The sequence below is a fragment of the Cupressus sempervirens genome, chromosome 11 (genome assembly GCF_028749045.1).
Source record: "Cupressus sempervirens isolate cs-2001-9-10 chromosome 11, ASM2874904v1, whole genome shotgun sequence".
NCBI lineage: Eukaryota > Viridiplantae > Streptophyta > Pinopsida > Cupressales > Cupressaceae > Cupressus > Cupressus sempervirens.
The window spans coordinates 583,219,204-583,236,330 of NC_143128.1; positions in this window are offsets into that span (position 1 = coordinate 583,219,204).

Sequence of the window (17,127 nt, forward strand, 5' to 3'; positions counted from 1 at the left end):
AAAATATTTTTTAAAAACATTAGTCTATAGAAAATTTAAAAAATTTAGAAAAATATATTAGAAAATATTAAAAAATTATTATTATAGAATATTAGAAAATATTAGAAAAATATTGCAAAAATTTTTAAAAACATTAATCCTAATATTAGAAATATATTAGTATAGCATTAAAAAATAAATTTAGAAAATATTAGTGTTATTAAAAAAATATTAGAAAAATAATAGAAAAACATTAGAATATATTAAAAAAATAATAGTCTAGAATATTAGAAAATATTAGAAAACTTAAGAAAATATTTTTTTTAAAATATGAGTTCTAGAATATTAGAAAATTATTAATTTAAGATTAGGAAACAAAGTTAGAAAAAAATTAGTATTTAACATTAGAAACACATAATAATACTTGTTAAAAACTCTAAGCCTAACCCTAACCCTATATATAACCCTTATTCTAATCTTAAACCTAACTCTAAGCCAAACCCTAACTCTAACTCTAGCTCTAACTCTAACTCTAACCCTAACTCAAACCCTAATCTAACCCTAACCCTAACCCTATCTCAAACTATAATCTAACCCTAACTCAAACTCAAACCCTAATCTAACCCTAACTCAAACTCAAACCTTAATCTAACCCTAACTCTAATTCTAACCTTAACCCTTACTCTAATTCTAACTCAAACTCAAACCCTAACTAGATAACCCTTTAATTCTAGAACCCTAACCCTAACCCTAATCCTAACTCTATCTCTAATCCTAACCCTTATCACATAATCCTATCTCTAATTCCTCCCCTAACCCTAGTTCACCCTATATATTTAACCCAGGTAGCTTTGTAACCCTAATTATAAAGTTGTAATTACATAACAATAACCTAAACTTTGACTAAACTCTAACTAACTCTATCTCTAACTCTAACCCTAACTCTAACCCTAATCCAACCCTAACTCAAACTCAAACCCTAATTATAAAGTTGTAATTACATAACAATAACCCTAATTTGCTAACCTGGAAACTTTAACTATACCCCTATTGCTAACCTTAGAGTTCTTATTCTAATTCTTAACCCTCACCCTAATCCAAACCCTCACTCTAATTCTAACTAGATAACCCTAACTCAAAGTCAAACCCTAATTATATAACCCTTTAACTCTAATCCTAACCCTAACCCTAGTCCTAACTCTATCTCTCATCATAACCCTAATTGTAATCCTATATCTCTAATTCCATCCCTAACCCTAACCCTAGTTCATCGTATATATAACAATAACCCTAATTTGCAAACCCAAACTTTAACTATACCCTTATTGTAACTCTAGAACTCTAATTCTAATTCTTAACCCTAACCCTAACTCTAACTAACTCTAAATCTAACTCTAACTATAGCCCTAATCTAATCCAAGAACTGTAACCCTAATCTAACCCTTACCCTAACTCTAACTCTAACCCTAATCGAACCCTCATGCAAACTATAACCCTAAGCTAACCCTAACTCAAACTCAAACCCTAATCTAATCCTAACCCTAACTCAAACCATAATCTAACCCTAACTCAAACTCTAACCCTAATCTAACCCTAACTCAAACTCTTACCCTACTATAACCCTAACCCTAACTCTAATTCTAACCCTAATCTTAACTCTAATTCTAATCCAAACTCAAACCCTAATCCTAACCCTAACCCTAACCCTAACCCTATCCCTAACTCTAATTCTAACCCTAAACCTAACCTTAACTCTAATTTGCAACCCAAACTTTAACTTACCCCTATAACCTAGTCCTAACTCTATCTCTAATCATAACCCTAACCCTAGTCCTAACTCTAACTCTAACTCTAACCTTAACCTAACTCTAATCTAACCTTAACCCTAACTCTATCTCTAACCCTAACCCTAATCATAATCCTATCTCTAATTCCACCCCTAACCCTAACCCTAGTTCACCCTATATATAACCTAGATAGTTCTATAGTTCCCTAATTATAAAGTTGTAATTACATAACAATACCCCTAATTTGCTAGCCCAAACTTTAATTATACCCCTATAACCTAGTCCTAACTCTATTTCTAATTGTAGCCTAACCCTAGTCCTAACTCTAACTCTAACTCTAACCCTAACTCTAACCCTAGTCTAACCCTAACCTAATCCTAATCTAACCCTAACCCTAACTTTATCTCTAACCCTAACCCTAACTCAAACCCTAATCATAATTTTATACTTCTCTGACTCTAACTAGGTAGCTTGAACCCTAATTAGCTTTAACTCTAACTCCAACCCTATTTATATAATTGTAATTGTAAACCTAACCCTAAGCCAAACTTTAACCATAACGAGCTCTCTTTCTCATGTATGATATATTGATGTGTAGATTAGATCATGTATTATTACATATCTTTTAACTATATATTTATGTACTAGACTACATGTATCTATATGTGTAATTACAATATATATTAGCTCAATCATTGTAGATATGACTTCACACGATCAGCTTTTGCATCAACCTGAGGGTGATGGGGCTCCTATTGTGACTCCTCCTATTGTGGCTCCTATTATGGCTCCTACTATGACTCGTGGTGCAATTCCTCTTGCTACTCATGGTGGCACTCATGGTGGGGCTCATAGTGTGACTCACAATGCAGCTCATGGTGTGTCTTGTCATGGGGCTCGTGTTGCTGCTCTTGGTGCTTGTCATGGGGCTCGTGTTGCGGCTCTTGGTGCAACTCCTACTATAGGTCTTGGTGTGGCTCCTTGTGTGCCTCCTACTACAGGTTCTGATGTGGCTCCTGGTGCAGCTCCTGTTGTGGCACCTCCACGCATTGATATTGATGCATTATTTGCATTTATAGAGCATGAGGTTATTAGATTAGAATAGTCTATACTATCCTCTGATGATGGTTTATATAGAGACATATGTGTGACCATATGTAGGAGTTTACAAGATCTCACTGCTACATTTAGAGCACATCATTCATTTACCCTTGATGTATTAGCTGCCATATCTAAGGAGCTTAGAGCTAAGATTTTGAGAGATACATATTTTGATGATGTCAAGAGGGTGGCCACTAAAGACATCATCAAACAAGACATGTATCCATCATATGAGGGTACCCAAGGCAAGGTGAGGGGCTATCGAGTGACATGTTGTAGAGATCCTATTGTCACTAGTATGATCTATCCTCATTTTTAATCACACATGGTCATTATCCTAATAACAATCAGATACCTCTTTATTTTGCATAGCAATATATTGAGTACTTAGATATTCTAGATTATAATAGACAAGGGCATGGTTGGATCGTAGATCATGATCAATATCATAGTGCACAACATCTACCACCTCTAGATGTCAGACAGTTCATTGGGCAGAGACTTCCTACAGTGACTTCAACACTTGCTCCTTTTTCTGATAGAGTTCGCATTGCTTCCCAGAGGGAAGAAATTAATAGTATTGGACACAATGCATCTATGACTACTAGTATCACATCTGACTCTCTTGGTCACTATATTCACACTTGACAAAGTTGTTCAGGTCAAGCATCTTCAAAGGCATCAAGTAGCACTTCAGGCACCTACACTAATGAGGCATATAGAGCTATTGGACTACTAGTACCAAGCGATGTTTGTGCTCTTTGTAGACTACACACACATATGGATCTATATTTTTTGGAGGAATTGTTTCAGGGTATTTGTTATATTTATGATACATAGGGGATATCAATTCACTCAGTAATGGACATCCTTAGATTACATCAAAGCCCCATAGTTTCATAGGCACAGACTACACCAGTGATAGTCACTACATAGCATAGCTCACAACATTATGCACCAAGCTCACAACACTCTACAAATGGATTGGGCATATGAGTTATAGATGTTAGGATCACAACTAAGGGCCTTGATGATTTTGGTGAGTAGTTACAAGGGCTATCTGAGATTGATACTAGTTAGAGCATGGGATTTTAATTGTACATGGACATTTTATTCTAACCTGGCATTGATTCTACGCCATTACCAAGCCAGCTACACATGCCACTTCACCCATCATTACTAGTAGTTGGAGATTGTGACGTTGAGGATACTTTAGGATATTTTGGTACTAAGGGTGGTTCAGTAGGTTTTGGAGTTTTAGGAGATGTTGTTGGTGTATTGGGAGGGGGTGTTAACACTAGAGGTGCATCAATAGATGATACGATGGAGTCTAATGATCATCCTCTAGCTCTTGAGACCCATGTACATATATAATATTTTTAAATTTAAATATATTAAATTTGAAATAGTTCAAATAAATATTAAAAATATATAATAAATTGTACAAGTAGAGGTCGTCGAGCACATTATTACATCTAGTGTTGGGTCATGGCATGTACGTCAGAGAGAGGATTCTACTAAGACACCTAGTAGTGCTTAGGTACAAGTTTTAAATAGTTTGTAAATTTATTTGTGTTTCAAATTATATGCACTTGTATTCATGTACACATGTATATATTTGTTTAGATAGTTCTAATGTATATATATTTGTAGGGCTTGCTTGTTGCACCTCAGCCACAAGATGTACATGAGACTTGATGAGAGGGTTGTTCTATTAATATGTGTCTTGAGAGGTACCTCCAGTATTACTAGATATATGTATATTTTGATGCATTTATATATTGGAGACTTTGTATATATGTTTACCTATTCTAGAGACTTACATACATGTATTTCAATACCTCGATGACATGTACATTTCACTATTTCTTTAACTATTCAGTACTTCAGTAGTTGGATGACATGTATTTGACTATTTATATTTTATGTATACATATTTATTTGAGACTTATAGTTTGCATAAATGCATTTTAGTATAGATATTAGATCTAGATGTTCATTATTGAGATGTACATGTGTATATTTTTGTATTTTAGTAGAACATTCTTCATGAATTAGATTACAGATTTTAAACTTTAGATTTATTTGTGATCATTATAAAATAATCAAATTAACTTCTCTTTACCTACTTCAATAGTTAAATATGAAGAAGTTCCAAATTGATCTATGAACCTAATTTATAATTCAAAAAATTAATAAAATATAGGGTGATTGAATTGAATTCATTACTTTTTTTTTTAATTACATCTAATTAATGTTGTAGTGTTATCATCACTAGCTTATGTTCAAACTATGTGCCCATTTTATCTAAGTAATTGAATAATTTTCACGCCAATTATATTAATATATGTGCTTAAAACTACTAAATTAAACCAAATGAATTAGGTTATAGATTTAAAACATTATATTTATTTGTGATCATTATAAAATAATCAATTACTAGGACTAAAGATACATATATTTGTTAAATCAATTAGTAGGACTAAAGATACATTTTTTTTTATGTCGATAAAAATATGCTAGTAGGTAAGCCAATATAACATTCTTAAAAACCTTTATCCATGGTAATTAATATTATCAAAATGTATGCATTTAAAAGTCCTAAAATTTGATATATCAAGGCAAACAACTTTAAATTAATTTAAATTACTATAAAATAAATATAAAGAAGAACTAATATCTATTTAAGATAATATTACTAAATTAATATAACATTCATCCCTTATAATTGTCTACATTTAAAGGTCCTAAAATTTGATTTAAATTAAATTAGACCATCTCAAAGCCTAGTTAAACCATGATGTACACTTATAACATGTAATATCTTCTCATGATCTTCACTATCTAGTCTCCACTTGCGATGTACATGCTTAAATTTGACTAGATGTAGACAAAGTTCGGTGGCAACTGTAGACACCTAAATTTGATTACACTACTTTGGTAATCTAATTTAGCCATCTCTAAAGGCATCATTAATTAAATTCTTATTTAATTAATCCTTTGCCATCCCTAGTTGATTAATTTAATTAATCATCTATAGTCCTAATTGATAAATCAAATAATCTATTATTTATCAATTAAATCCTTTTCTCCTATCTAATTCCAAAAATCCCCATTTATTAAATAAATCTATTTGATAAATGAAATCCTCAAATTCAAAAACCCCTAACCTATCTCTAATCCTCCATTTAGCCTAATCCACCCCATCCACCCATACTAACCAAGCTTAGCCACTAACTCACCCACCCTCATTAATGACATCCACTTGCACATCTCTAACATCCCTAATCTAATCCTAAACCCAAGCCTAATCCACCCTCTAATGTTGTCACATTCCTTAAACAAGTTTAAGACTTTCCTAATCCAAACCAAAGTCTCCCCTCAAAAAACCCAACCACTAAGTCATGAGTGCTCTTACAAAACATAAAAGACTCTTACAAGCCCACTCATGACTCTTACACCCATCTTCCACACTCTTCCCTCTTCCACACTCATTCCTCTTACATCCCTCTTACATACTCAACCCCACTCATCATGCATTTAACCAACCCTTTACCCTACCCTCTCACACTCATCCTCCTTGTGACAAGTGTCACCTTCCCATTGGTGCTAAACAAGCACAATCCATGTGCTCTCCTTTGAGTACATCCTAGCCCTCCTTAAGCCTTCATCCATCCTTGCATCTAAGCCCTCCATCCCTCTACCCCTTAGCCTATAAATTGAATCCCATCCCAAGCCATTTCATCAACAATCTTTGAGCTAAAGTTACCATGCCCTTTTGAGAGCCAAAAGCCATACCCATACCCTTATAATGCCAAATTGAGAGCTCACAAAGCTACCAATTTGCTATTATCCATCTTCATTGAAGCAGCTTTTGATCATCTTGAGCATACATCCACAGCAAAAGGACACATCTACAGAATCAAGAAAGCATGGAGTGTTTTCTCTTGTGAGGTTTGAACTTCTTGTTTGCTTTCTTTGTCTAAGCATATATGTGAATTTAGTTTTTGGTTTGTGAATGTTTACTTTATTTGTTAATGTTCTTTGCATACTAATTATTGTTCTACATTTTGGCACGCCCGGTGGGACCCCACTATGGGTCATTTAATCATCTATTTTCATCTATATGTCATTTTTTCTAACCATCTAATGTTTGTTGTTATTTGAGTGTGTTGTAGGGTGTTTTTCTTGTTTTTGCAGGTTAAAGAACACACTTAGGAAGAAGAAATACCATCTAAAAATCCAAAAATAGCAAAAAATTTAAAAAATTCTAAAAAAAATTTGCGTTTTTCAACTTTTTTCGCGCAGTGTCGTCTCTGCAGTTTTGGCATCTCCGCCTGGTTTTCTGTCGTCTGCGCATCCTCAACTGTCATCTCCACAGATCTGCATCTCCAAATCGTCGTCTACAAAAATTCACATCTGCGCAAATCGGCGTCTCTGCTTGTCACCTATTTTTTGTACCGCAAATCTATTCTGTCGTCTCTGAATACTAGCATCTCTGTATTTCAGCGTCTTCGTATTTTGGCGTCTTAGCTTGATAGACTTTCGTCTCTGCCTGCTTATGTTGCATTTCTATTTTAAAATCTTTATTTTTGCACTTTGTAACTAAAAAAAAAAAAAAAAAAGAGTATAAATCAAAATTTGACTTTTAGTGGTTTCGTAGGATTTAGACCATTTTAAGCATTTTTACGCGTAGAAAAAACAGCAAAAAAAGTTTTAAAAAAATTTCCCATAGTTAAGCTCTCATTTTTGAAGATTTTGGCTAACTAACTAAATTGCTTTTTTTTGTCTCATTGCAGGTTGGAGCACATATGGAACCACTAACCATGTTTCTTGCAGGTTTTCATGTTGCTAAAAAAATGAACTTGAATGTTTAACCATTTGTCTTTGAATGCATGTTGCTAAAAAAATGAACTTGAATGGTTAAACACATTTTCCATTGAATGAATGTTGCTCAAAACACACTCTTGAATGTCATGGATTAAAATCAACTTTCCTTGGAATGCATGCTTAAAACAACAAATCCAATCTTGAATGTCAAGGATCAATTAACCATTGCAATATCAAACACTTCATTTGGAGCTTCTAAAATTGAACAAAACAAATCTCTTTTCCACATGCAATCTAGGTAAAGTTTGATTTTTGGACATTTAAGAAACTTTGTTAAGTTAAAATACAAATTTAAAAAAATCAATTTGAGTAGTTCCTTGGACTCACCTCTTTTCTAATCACCCATCAAATATTAACCATTGGTTGCAATCTCAGCGCCATTTATGGGGATGGGTCTACTTGAAAAAGGTGTTAAATGTTCCACAATCTAACTCACTCACTTGGTCTTTGAACGTTTGCTTTAACATTATCAAAATTCTTAAATGGCCAAAACTCTAGAATAAATCGATCACACTTCAAGTTTGGGCACTAAAATTGAACAACAACTGACGTGGAGAGCCTCCGGGCGCACGCTTGAAATCGAATCTCACACACTTTTGTTTTCGTCTTAAAACAAACTCACACTCAATCTTGAATGCCTTAAAAAAAAATTATTTGATACTTGACGTGGAGGGCCTCCGGGCACGTGAGTTTGCTTTTGTTGACCCTAACTCTTCTTATTGTTTGCATTCTTCGATCGATTTACTTTTGTTGGCGCTTCAAGTTGGAATTGAACATTGTCTCTTAAACATGAGTGCTTGCAAAGTCTAGATTAGCACACATAAGAGTCAGTTGGTAAAAGAACAAGCGTGTTTTTTAGCCCAAGGTCATCCAAGTCTTCTCTCCCCTTATCGTCTTTCGAGGCCATCTTGGGTGCATAAGATTAGGATCCAAAACCTTGTTTCTTTTTAGGAGGCCTGCTTGGGGATTTCATCACCCCTTGGATGACCTCAACTCCAGTGTTTCGGCGGAGTATAAGAATCGGGAGGTGAATCGAAAGACACCTCTCTTGGGATCAAGATTTTTTCATTCGGGCTAAGCCTCAAGGAACTTTATACCTTTGAGAAGTGAAAGAGGAGAAGTGGGTTACCGCTCCTCTCGGCTGTGTGACATCCTTTTGGTCTCATCTACGAATTTGGGCCTCATGTACCTTGCATATATCGAGGACTCCCTAGCTAAACCAATTGTCAGCCTTGTAGAAAACCATCTAGGATGTTAATGTGTTTGGAGTGACTGATCGAAACATTTGTAGAACATACACACTCCTCGGCACAAGTATCACATTCTGAGAACCACAAACTTCTATCTGGGTGTTCCTATCTATTGCTTGTTTTTATTTTTACTTGTTGAATGAATGTTTGCCAAACTTGGTCAATCCTAGCTTAGGGCACACTTAGCGTAGTCACTACCTATTTTGGAAGTTGAACAAGTTGAAGCAAAACAACTAAAATTTTTCCCAAAGCCAAGCAAATTCAGGAATTTATGTCGGAACAACCCAAACCCAAACAAAAGTTTCACAAGGTCAAACTCAAGGCATCTCTAGCATACCAAGAACTTTCAACCAAGAGAAAAGAAATAACACCAAGCCCACGAATTGCCAAACTCCACAAAGCAGAGGACAAAGCTACCGACGAAGCACTTCAAGAGGCCTGGTTAGAGCACACCATCAAATTTAGCCAACATCCAGGAGTTAATCCTGCTTATGCCTTACCAACTAGGCATGATTTCTATGATTAGACACCCTTGTTTCTCCACATCTTCTTGGATAAGCTTCACTTTAGAGTCATCTTTGTAGAAAAGCCAGCCATCTTAGGTTATCCCCTTAAGCATTATTAGCTCATCCATCTCATTTAGAATCATACCATCTAGCCAGTAATCGAAAATCTGCACATCTAAGCTTTCAAAATTGTTGTCACCTTGCTAAAAGTTTGCCATTCCTAAAATCTTCCAAATCAACCAATCTCACCAAGGTTATCCCTTTGACAGAGCTTTGTCTAGGGTAATCTAGCTTTGTCACTTGTTATCCCTCATCACCTTGAGCTAAAGGTTGGGATCCACAAGTGGTCAATCTCGTGTTCTTCCTAAAGGATCATCAGTCTATCCTTAAATTGACACAATCACCACCAAGCTTGCACATAGGAAAGCAGACCTTTTGTGCTTTGACAACATATCTTTGAAGTTAGAATCCCCAACCCAATCCTCCTTACGTTTTGTCATATAGCTTTGCCTCAACCTAGGAAATCATTTGCATAGAAGAGCCTTCCCCCTTTTGCATCCATCAGCATTATTGCATCTCATCCCTAGGAGCATTTTTCATGCCACCCGTCACTCGCTTAGCCAAGAAGAAAGAAACAATGGAGCCCTATCATTTGGATCGAACAGCCTCACCCCCCTTGAGCACTCAACCATCCTTCAGCCCAGAGCAAGCTATGCCATCACCTACTGACATTGAAGCTTTCATGAACCAACCAGGAAATGCAGTATTGGTAAACGCCATTATAGACAAAAACAAAGAGACAATCATGGCTAATTTTTGAAGGGACAATGTAGGAACCTTTGACTTTGGAAGACCCCCTCCATTATCAGATCCATCTCACCCATTGTTTGGGCAGCTGCCACCACCCATAGGCTCTTATGATCCAAATTATCCTCAATATATTCCAAAAGAAGAGCCTCCAGCCAATCCATATGACCCAATAGACCCAAACACACCATCATCCACCCAAGTTGAAATCTCCATGCCGCAAGCCAACCTAGCCACCACCACTCCATCCTTGGTTCATACCTCTCCGCTCCAAACCCCCTTTACTCAAAACACCTCATCGTTCACCCCCTTCACTATTGCTGTTGCTCCCCAACCCAGCCTTCCAAATCCACCCATCTCCCAAATCAGTGCTAGCATCTTTGGCCAACCTTAGCAATATACAACAGGGATGCCACCCATGGGGCCAAGTAATCAACCTTTCATTGCCCCCAACTTGTTCACCACAGCCCAAAGTACAATCCCATCATTTCCATTAAGTCTTGGGAGCTCAATATCACCAACCACAAATCCACAAGCTACTACCTTCACTCCACAAAGCTATCAAAACCCACAAGCTACTGCCAATCTTCTACCAAGCTCCCAAGTGACCCCAGCTCCCACCACCACTCTACCAAGCTTCCAAATCCAGCCACAAAGCTATCAAACCCCATCAGTTCCATTCCCAAGCTTTCAATTCCCACCACCTCCACCACCAACTAATCCATTACCTCCAATTACCAACTACTTTTCAATGCCACTTCTAGGAGGTAATCCACCACCCCAGCCAACCACCAATTATTTGCAGATACCATCCCAAATGGGGGCACAACCCACATATATTGGTCAAACCCCACAAGCCCTCCGATCCTTTCCCCAAGCCTCACAACCATCTTATACCTTACCTCCACAAAGCAATCCATTTATCCCACAGCCATCTTATGTTCCTCAATCCCAACCTCAAATCTCATATCAATAGCAAGCCTCGCAGCACATGCAGCAATATGCACCACCTCCCCCTCAACAACTTGTCATCCACCATGCAGCTGCCCAAACAATGTACAATCCCTATCAGCAAATCCCTCATAGCCATCCATATTCAGTGGCCCCATCCAGCACATACCTACCTCAAGGCACTCCTACATTGGGGGCACCCCAACCATCACCTATTAATTCAAAGTGGGAGCAAATGAAGACAGCTCTGAAAGCCATCCAAGAAGGGAATGATCCAAAGACATTCAAGTTTGAGAATGTGTTTCCTTACCCATTTGACAGAGCCATTACCACGACACCATTTCCAAAACACTTTGAGGTACCTAAATTTGACAAATTCAGAGGAAAAGGAGACCCTGTCACACATATCAAAGAATTTTACATGCATTGCCAGGACGTGGCATACAATGATGTCTTCCTCTTGCGCCTTTTTCCCAAAAGCCTAGCTGGACCAGCTCTTGAATGGTTTTATAGAATCCCCTATGGAACAATTAAAAACTTTGCTAAATTATCTGAGGCATTTGTAGCCCAATATGCCCATCTTGTTGAAACAGAGCTATCAATAGTTGATCTTGTCCACACCAAGCAAAAAGGTGGAGAAAGCCTTGCCGAATACCTGCAAAGATGGCAAACCCTTACCACCCGCATATCCTGCACCTTGCGAGAACGCCATGTGGTGAAAATGTTTATTGATAATGCACATCCTAGCTTGGCTCACCACATGACCATGAACTGTTTGCAAACCTATAAGGATATCAAAGAGAAAGGAATGATTCTTGAGCAAGGACTCATCAAAGATGGTGTGGTAAAGATTTACAAAGAGACCAACCAAAATCAATCACATTCTAATGAAAAGTCTAGGTATTGGAACAAAAATAAGCATGTTGCAACAGATGGGGTTACTGACACCAGACATGTGAATATCGTTGGTCCTTCTCAAAACCAGTCTAACCCACCATATCAAACAAACAACCAACAAGCTATCAATTACCAACAACGAAATAACCAAAGCTATCAAAACCACAATACAAGACCCAACTTTCAAGGGTCTAACAATCAAGCTAATGCCATCAATGTAGCTGCAGGGCAAAAGCCCAAATTCCAACCTGCACCTAGAAACTATACGCCCCTTGGTGAGCCATTGGATGTTATTTTTGAGAAATTGGCTAAGGAAAACCTCATCAAATTTCCTCCTACCCAGAAAATTGATCCAAGCCAATCCAAAGCTGCATGGTACAAGGACAATGAGTATTGCAAGTTCCATAGGGTAAACGGTCACACCACCCTCAGATGCATGAAACTAAAAGACTATGTGTAGGACCTCATTGATTGGAAGGAAATCACTGTTGGTGTCCAAACCTCTCCCAATGCAGGCTTACAGATTTATCAAAATGCTTTTCCTCCACACAACAACCAAAATCCTAGAAAAGCACCTATCCAAAACAACACCAACAACCGCCAGCCAAACCAACAGCATGAGAAGAACAATGACCACACTTCATCCTATATAGACTATGGTAGCCTTATAGGTTGTATATCTGAGAAAGAGCCTTCTGTCAATGTTATCAATATCCGAGGACCAGACAATGAGTGTGTGGTCACCACTCGAAGAGCACGATTTAACATCGCAGGCCCACAAGTTTCATCAGCACCATCAGCTCCATCAAAAAGCCAGTACAATATCTTGGAACACCTTGGGAACATGCCAGCCCAAATATCCATTTTAGACCTTCTCCGCACTAGTCCTATGTACAAAGACATCTTTGATAGTGCTCTCATAGAATCCCGTGTCCCTTCTGATATCAATGCTACTAATTTTCGTAATCTTGTTGGACACCTTTCATCCTCATGTGCCCTATCTTTCAAACCCACCGACATACCCACGGTTGAGCCAGATCACACCCTTCCGCTTTGCATAGCCATCATGTTATCCAATTTTTCCGTGAAAAGAGTAATGATAGATAATGGATCAGCCTTGAACATTTGCACCCTAAAATTCATAAAACAAGCTAGGTATACTGAGGCAGATATGATCAGTGAGGTTATCACCATCAAAGCTTATGACAACTTGGAAAGGACCACAAAAGGGACTATTTTGCTACCAATCAAGGTTGGGCCGGTCATCCAAGAGACAGTTTGCCATGTTGTTGATCTAAACCTACCATTTAACATCCTCCTCGGTTGCCCATGGATTCATGCTATGAAGGCCATTCCATCCACCTACCATCAGTGCATCAAATTTCCACATCAGGGCACTGAGGTAACCATCCACGCCAATCCAGAACCCTTTGCTTACTACAATGCAGTTGAAGCTTCATATACAAACCATTGCCCTGGAATAGACATCGGCACAGCCATCACCAGCTCATCCCATACTTGTAATGACGCAAAAACCATCCTTGCCTCCACCCTATCTACTGTAAAGATCAACAACAAAGGTTGTGGAGAATATAGTCTATCAGATGCATTTGCTGTCGGAGCAATCCCACTTGATCCACATACCCATGGATGGCCAACATATCACAAAGCTAAGGAGATTCCACCTCCTCGATACAAATGGTTTGGCCCAACCACCTTTGTATCCTCAAAAATGCCTCTTCATGAGGAGCTCACTCCAGATATCAACAATTGGTTACATAAGGATGCCCCTCCAATAAATCAAGCACGCCTTGATCACTTAGGCTAGAAGTATCCCCAACAACATAAGCTCATCACTGAAAAATGGAACTATCAAGGAGGTGGACTAGGACCAGAAGAAAGGGGCATGCAATGTCCCATCGAAGCACATAATTGGGAAACGAAGTCAGGTCTTGGCTTTGGCATACCCACAACTAGGGGCACCAACGAGAACGGTCACACTTTTTTGAACATCCACCGTGACCTTGTTGAAATTGAAGACATTCCTGAGGAAGTTGAAAAGAGAGCCTATGACGATATCCCAGACCAAATCTTCCTAGGAGACTCTGTTCTCCGAGAACTATCCATCCATCTCATTGACCTACCACTTGCTCATCCACAACTCATAGATTGGGACCAACCAAGTGTCATACATATTGATGAGTTCGCATCAGAGGAAGTGCTTCTAAGATTCATGGGAGCCGAAACTCCTCATAAGAAGACAAAGCCAGATTCTGCCTACATCTACAAGCTACATCCCAAGGGGTATTTTGGAGAAAATCCCCAACCTAGTTTCGATACACCCAAAACTGGAACTAAGGTAAATCTGGGACTAGCTAAGGCAGCGAAGAGAACCCCTCAGCAAGAAAATCCAGAGCCACAAGTAGAACATGAGGATTTAGTATTGCCTCCTCAAGATAATCGACCAGAGGTGTCTTCTATTCTAATAGAGGATACTAGAGAAGTCAACATTGGTTCTTCAGAGATCCCTAGAATTGTTCACATTGCTGCATCCCTATCACAAGACCAAGCTGACCTCCTCTTTGAGGTTTTACGAGAGAACATAGGCCGATTTGCATGGTCATATCAAGACATGCCAGGACTTGATCCAAAGCTTGTAGTTCATCATCTTGCAGTCGATCCAAAGATCAAGCCCATAAGACAAAGGCTTAGAAAAATGCACCCCAAGGTGGCCTTACTAGTCAAAGCTGAACTAGAAAGAATGTTAGCTGCTAAGGTTATCCGACCTATCGACTACTCAGAATGGATCTCCAACATGGTCCCTATCACTAAGCCTTTCGGTGACATCAGAATCTGCACTGATTTTAGAGATCTTAACAAAGCTTGTCCAAAGGATGATTTTCCCTTGCCCAACATAGATATGATTGCAGATCTTACAGCTGGACATGAAATTCTGTCCCTTATGGATGGATTTTTCGGGTATAATCAGATCAAGATTACAGAAGAGGACTAGCATAAGACAGCATTCACTACCCCTTGGGGAACCTTTTGCTACACCATGATTCCTTTTGGCCTAAAGAATGCTGGGGCTACCTATCAAAGAGCTATGACAGCCATTTTCCATGATCTTATCCATAGCATTTTGGAAGATTATGTGGACGATATCCTAGTCAAATCTCAAACCTTCATGGATCATCTTGCTGACCTAGAAAAAGTCTTTGATAGGTTGGCCCAATATCATCTCATGCTAAATCCCAAGAAGTGTGTCTTTGGGGTCACATCTGGCAAGCTTCTAGGCTTCATAGTTTCTAAACAAGGTATAGAGATCGACCCCAAAAAGGTCAAGGCTATCTTAGACATGCCTCCTCCCTAGACACTGCGACAGCTTCGCTCTCTTCAGGGAAAACTTCAATCTGTCCGGTGCTTCATCTCCCAACTTGCAGATAAGTGTACACCATTTTCACACTTGCTAAAGAAGAATGAGAACTTCAAGTGGGATCTTTTATGTTAGCGCAACTTCGATCAGCTCAAGCAGTATCTCACCAATCCCCCTATCTTGGTTCCACTAGTTCCTGGTCGTCCCTTGATCTTGTATATATCAGCAACACCTACTGCTCTAGGGGCACTTCTAGCACAACATGATGATTATAGCAAAGAGAGAGCCATCTACTATATCAGTAGAACCCTAGTTGGTTATGAACTCAATTACACTCCTATGGAAAAAGCTTGTTTGGCAGTTGTTTTCTCAACTCAAAAGCTTCGCCACTACATGCTAAGTCATACCATCCAACTAGTCTCTAAGATTGATCCTCTCAAGTATATGCTCTCTAGAACAGCACTCATAGGTTGGCTAGCAAAGTGGGTTATGCTACTAAGTGAGTTTGACATCTAGTATGTGGACAGAAAGGCAATCAAAGGGCAAGCTATAGCAGATCACCTAGCTGATGCACCTCTAGTAGATGCATATCCTTTGCTCACAGAATTTCCAGATGAGCATATCTTCCTAATTGAAGAACAGCCCCCATGGAAGCTTTATTTTGATGGCTCATACACCTCTCATGGATCAGGGGCAGGAATATTATTAGTTACACCTCAAGGAGATTACATTCCAAAAGCCTTCAAGCTACAATTCCCTAGCACCAACAATATAGCAGAATATGAAGCTCTTGTAGCAGGATTAAAGATAGCTACAGAATGGAATATCACTGAGTTACAAGTCTTTGGTGATTCCCAACTCATCATCAAACAAGTCTTAAATGAATATCAAACCAAAGATGAAAAGCTATTACCCTACAAAGAGCTAATTGATCAGATGACCCAGCATTTTACAAAGCTTCAGTTTACACAAGTGCCACGAATGCAAAATAAAACAGCAGACAGCATGGCCACTATCGGCTCACTCTTGGAAATTCCCCAAGACGCTACACAGTATGAATTTTTAGTTGAGAAGCTCCTCACACCCGCTTATGCGAATGAGGATTCAAACCGTGTTTGTATCTTGGTTGGTCCCCAATCCCCTTGGTACCATGAAATTCACGCTTACCTTAATGATGGTATCATATCCCCTCACCTCACATGCACCCAACACCAAAACCTTATTCGAAAATCATCCCGCTATGTTATCATAGCCAATACCCTATATCGTCGGGGTTATCACGATACTCTCTCTCGATGTTTAGATGAAAATGAGGCCGCGATGGCATTAAAAGAAGTACATTCCAAACTTTGCGGTGCCCACATGAGTGGTATTGTCCTAGCACAACAAATCCTTAGAGTAGGCTACTATTGGCCTACCATTAAAGAAGACTCTTGTGACTTTGTCAGAAAGTGTCTCCCATGTCAGCAGCATGCAAATCTTGTGCACGCTCCAGCACAGGATCTACAGCCTATTGCACCACCTTGGCCTTTTGCTTCTTGGGGCCTTGATCTAGTTGGAACTATCACACCTCTCTCATCTGA